The following is a 5,804-nucleotide window of genomic DNA, read 5'->3' on the forward strand; positions in this document are numbered from 1 at the left end:
CCTGTGCTCTGCAACGGGAGAGGCCACAACAGTGAGAGGCCCGCATACCGCAAAAAAAAAAAAAAGAATGAGAAAGAACTTTATGAACTGACATGGGGTGATTTCCAAGATATATTGTTAAGTGAAGAAAGCAAAGTGCAAAATAATATGCTACCTTTCATGTGTAAAGAAACATGAAAAGATGTATACATTCTTTTTTTTAATATTCTTTAAAAACAATGTATATATACATATAACTGAATCACTTTGCTGTACAGCAGTAATTAACACAACATTGTAAATCAACTATACTTAAATAAAAAAATGACTATCATTTTTTGATGCGTTCAAGCAAAGGAAGGTATTTGGGTCTAAAATATTAGATTCTCAGGATGTCGCAGAGCTGGAGAAGCAGAGTAAGAGGGAGCAAGAAGTATGTCCCCAGAAGTCCCCGAGGCAGCCTCCACAGAGAAGCAGAAGGAAATGGAAGATAAAGTAACTAGTCCAGAGAAAGCTGAAGAAGCAAGATTAAAAACAAGGTATCCTCATCTGGGACAAAAGCCCAGAGGTTCAGATTTTTTAAGGAAATGATTGCAGAAAGGGCAAAAAGATTTTGATTCTAGGGATTACAGCATGACTAAAGCAAAAATGAAGAACAAGCAACTTCCTACTACAGCCCCAAATAAGACAGAGGTCACTGGTGACCACATTCCCACTCCACAGGACCTTCCTCAGCGGAAACCATCTCTTGTTGCTAGCAAGCCGACTGACTGGTTAAAAGAGCTGAAATGCATGAATCTTCTAATTCCCATTATTTCCTCTTAATATGTTACTTCTCCACTTTTTATTTCCTTTCACTCAGTCATTTGAGAGTGATGGCTTTGCAGGTAGCTGTAGTGTGTGCTGCTGTTGTAAGGTAATATACATGTGTAGAGTTTTTGATTAGCTTAGCAGTGCACTGATGAAAAGAACATGTTGGAGCAATGTAAAGTAATCTACTTGAAAAGAATTGTATGTATTACCCAACTCCTAGTGTAGGGCTGGTTCCAACAAGTAATAAGCAAGTTTTAATATTTTGGCTTTCTTTAATTAATCTTAATTATAGCTTTGTATGTTACTCTTATCTAAAATAAACTCTATTGTATTGAGTTCTTCTGTATTTTCCTTTTGGATTTTGTGAAGCAGAAGTTTAAGACCACAAGTTAGAAGAAAGGTGACATATTTCAAACAAAGAGATGGGGCTCCAAAAGATTTGCATCCTGTGCTTGAACTTGATTGGCCTTAAATATGTTTCAGCTTTAACAATAGAATTTTGCTTGGGCAATATTTGCCCATTCTGGTACAACTTATGTGACTCTAGTGCATAACAGCCACTATTGAAGCTAGTATTCTTATTCAGGTCTATAGTGTTAGAATACCTTTTGTTGTTGAATATGTGAATGAAGTGTGCATGTGCATTGACTGTTGAATTCACTTTTGTGCCATTTTTGTAAATACAATAGTTTTGCACAACCTCTCAAAAATATTAGATTCTCCAGATTCTCTTAATCCATTTGCAAAGAATTCTTATCTATGAATCAGGGGTCTTAAGAAACTTGGATTCTGAGTCCTGTGGACCTTCTTCATTTTTGATGAATTTGTTTTTGTGAATGAGGTTGATTTCATACACAAACTTGCTTGCACCTAGAGCTATGGTACTGTCACTGGACTTGATTATAAATGAGTTTTAAAAGTTTGGATATTTCATTTCATTTTGGGATACATATCTCTGTGGAGAAGTGGTTTTGATGATAAAACTTATGTTGAGTGAAAAGGCTTTTTGGCCAAGTTCCTAGACTGACACCATATTTTTTGTTTGTTTGTGGTCTAGGTCAGTCCTGAAACGAAAATCATCAGTATGTAACAACTGTGTATGTATATGGACATGTATACATATACATAGGTGTGTGTATGTGCTCATTACACATATATGGATATACATGCATATATATGAAAAAAGAAACATGAAAAGATAAGCTAGAAACTAATTAGATTGGTTATGTACAAGAGTGGCTGGGAACAAAGTGGAAAGGAGGGGATATGGAAAAAGAGTAGAAGAAATATGGAAGAGTGATCATACTTTTCTAAATATACATTTTTGCATAGTTCTGACTTTTATAACCATGTTAATATTCACATGCTGAAAAATAAATAAAATCAACAAAGATGGGGCATGGCAAGAAAAATGTAATACAAACAGAAACAAATGAACCTAATTTTATTTCAAATGAATAACATAACATAGTGAATAACAAAGTGTGTGTGTATGTAGAGAGGAAGTCCAAGACTTAAGTAACTGAAATACAGTATTTTGACTATATACCTTATGAAGACCCCAGGAAAGAAACTTGGACTCCTGATGATGTATGATTTAGAGCCAGCAACTTCTGAGCTTTATTTCCTGCCTTTGTAACCTCCTGCAGCCTTCTGGTAAAGCTTACCCCCAACCCCGCCCCCGCCATTTCACAAGATCATGCAACCTCTTGCTGCCTCTTTAAAATCTTGCATTGGACAAGAGCCTCTTTTAACTCCTGTGCCAGTGGGACTTTTCTCCTTATAAAAAGCCTGCACACCGCTATTCATTCTCTCTCAGTTCTGGACTTTCTCCCAGAGAGCCATGCACCCTGCCCCTTGCCTTGAGATTTCCTCACCTGTTTGAATAATGCAGTTGTGTTTTTTTTATAGAAAAAGATGACTGTTATGAGTTTCAACATTTGAACCAACATCTGAGCTCCCCCATGACACACTGAAGTTGCTATAACATAAATTAAGAATAAAGATGGAATTGGAAACCAATATTGTACTTTTGTTGATAGGTTTGATTTTCATAGTTGTATGGGTTAGCAATTCTGCAGCTAATATATGTATTCTGAGATTGAGTAAATAAGTTAATATACTGTCCATAATGTTGGAGAAGGGAACAAGAGGGAAGCCTAGGACAAACCTCATGGAGTTAGATTTGAATTAGAGTTATCAGTGTTAATTCATGGTTTTTGAAAGATAGATTGATAGATACAGAAATATGGATGTGTGTATGTGTGTATGTATACATGCATGTATATCCTAGTTTTGTCCACTGAGAGGTAATAGAAGCAAATGATATTCTAGTACCAATGAGCACACCCAGTGCCCAGATCTTGATTTCTAAATATGATTCTACAACAAAGGAATAAGGCTTGCTTAAAGAAATTACTGATTCCAGTTCTAGGGAAGGTAAAATATAAGATAATTCTGTAACATCTTGTGGTATTTGAAAGTAAAGAAGTTCTCAAAGAAATCACAGGGAAGATATCAATAAGTTACAGACAGGATGCTTTTACATAACCACAGTAAAATTATCAGTCAACGATATATATTTTTTTGAATTTTATTTATTTTTTTATACAGCAGGTTCTTATTAGTTATCTATTTTATACATATTAGCGTATATACGTCAATCCCAATCTCCCAATTCATCTCACCACAACCCCTGACTTTCCCCGCTTTGTGTCCATATGTTTGTTCTCTACATCTGTGTCTCTATTTCTGCCTTGCAAACCGGTTCATCTGTACCATTTTTCTAGATTCCATAAGTATGTGTTCATATACAATATTTGTTTTTCTCTTTCTGACTTACTTCACCCTGTATGACAGTCTCTAGGTCCATCCACGTCTCTACAAATGACCCAATTTCGTTCCTTTTTATGGCTGAGTAATATTCCATAATCAGTGATATATTATTATCTCAATGCAGACCTTATTTATTTATTTTAAAATTTTATTTATTTATATTTGGCTGCGTTGGGTCTTCATTGCCACATGCAGGCTTCCTCTAGTTGCGGCGAGCAGTGGCCACACTGTTGAGGTGCACAGGCCTCTCACTGTGGTGGCCCATCTTCTTGTGGAGCACAGGCTCTAGGCACATGGGCTCAGTAGTTGCAGCATGCAGGCTCAGTAGTTGTGGCTCGCAGGCTCTAGAGCGCAGGCTCAACAGTTGTGGTGCATGGGCTCAGTTGCTCTGTGGCATGTGGGATCTTCCCAGACCAGCACGTGGGATCTTCCCAAACCCGTGTCCCCTGCATTGGCAGGCAGACTCCCAAACACTGCGCCACCAGGGAAGCCCCTGCAGACCTTATTTAAATTTCACTATTTGTCCCAATAAGATGGTACTCTGTAAAACTGTATAAGAGCATACTGTCTGCAACTTACTCTTTTTTTTTTTAACATCTTCATTGGAGTATAATTTCTTTACAGTGGTGTGTTAGTTTCTGCTTTATAACAAATTGAATCAGTTATACATAAACATGTCCCCATGTCTCTTCCCTCTTGCATCTCCCTCCCTCCCACCCTCCCTATCCCACCCTTCTACGTGGTCACAAAGCACCAAGCTGATCTCCCTGTGCTATGTGGCTGCTTCCCACTAGCCATCTATTTTACGTTTGGTAGTGTATATATGTCCATGCAACTCTCTCACTTTGTCCCAGCTTACCCTTCCCCCTCCCCATATCCTCAAGTCCAATCTCTAATAGGTCTCCATCTTTATTACCATCTTGCCCCTAGGTTCTTCATGACCATTTTTTTTCTAGGTTCCACATATACTGGCACATGTATACAATGGAATATTACTCAGCAATAAAAAGGAATGAAACTGGGTTATTTGTAGTGAGGTGGATGGACCTAGAGACTGTCATACAGAGTGAAGTAAGTCAGAAAGAGAAAAACAAATACTGTATGCAACTTACTCTTAAACATTTCAGAGAAAAGTTAGAGACAGAAAATAAAAGTGGTTTAAACATTAACATTTGGGGAATCTGGGTGAATGCTGTACCAGAATTATTTAACTAGTTACGGAACTTTTTGTAATATTCAAATTATTTCATAATTTAAAGTTAAAAAAATTTTTCATTCACAGGGTCTTCCCCTAATAGAGTAATTTAACCTATTAATATTTATTGTAATTACTGGTACATTTTTCCATAGTACTACTATCATTTTTATGTTTTTTGTCATTTTTCTTCTTTCATTTCTCTTTTCTTCCTTTTAGCTGGGTTGATGATTTGATTTGTTCTTTTATTTTTCTTCTTGTACTTTCAAAGGTGAATATGCTCTTTCTATGGATCTGGTTAGTTCTCAACATACACATTTATATCCTTTTTTATAAATCAAAGTCTAAATTTCATTAGAATCTATATATTCCCTTGTTTTAGACAATAACCTTTGCAACTTTACAATTTCTTTCCCGTTGTATCTCAAGTTGATATCTCCCAAGATTTTAGTTCTAAGTAATTATAAAAAAATACTTTGACCTTATGTATCTACAGTTATTTAGCCTTAACTACTAACTTTACTGGTTTTGTTGCTTTTTTCTTCTTTATGGAAGCTTTTGGGATTTTTTAAAATCCTTTTTTAAATTCATTGTGGCAAAATGTTACCACAATGCGTTTTATATATGTCTTCTTTGTTTACCTTGCTTAGCACTTATCTTTCCATCTGAAGAATAATACCTTTTATCATTCGGGGGGAATTATCTTCTATTATTGATTTATTAACTTCCTCTTCTCTGTACTTTCTGGTCTTTTGGAATTCCCGTTACATGGATGTTGAACTTCTGGACCTAATCTCCATATCTATAATTGCTTTATCAAAATTTCTATTTCTTTTTCATTTTGCATTGTTTTGTGAGAATCTTTTAGTTTGATGTTATAAGCCACATTTTTTTCTCTTCTGCTGTTCCATAATGCTATTACAGAGATCCATTGCATTCTTTGTTTTGATTCTCTTTTATTTATGTAGTTTCCAGGACTTAT

At 35.8% G+C, this 5,804-nt stretch overlaps 1 pseudogene; it reads left to right on the plus strand.

Annotated features, from left to right (window-relative positions):
* Positions 1–414: 414 nt before the first annotated feature.
* Positions 415–804, plus strand: LOC132594579 (cAMP-regulated phosphoprotein 19 pseudogene; annotated as a pseudogene).
* Positions 805–5,804: the final 5,000 nt, after the last annotated feature.

This window comes from Globicephala melas, chromosome X (assembly GCF_963455315.2).
Source record: "Globicephala melas chromosome X, mGloMel1.2, whole genome shotgun sequence".
In the NCBI taxonomy this organism is placed as follows: domain Eukaryota; kingdom Metazoa; phylum Chordata; class Mammalia; order Artiodactyla; family Delphinidae; genus Globicephala; species Globicephala melas.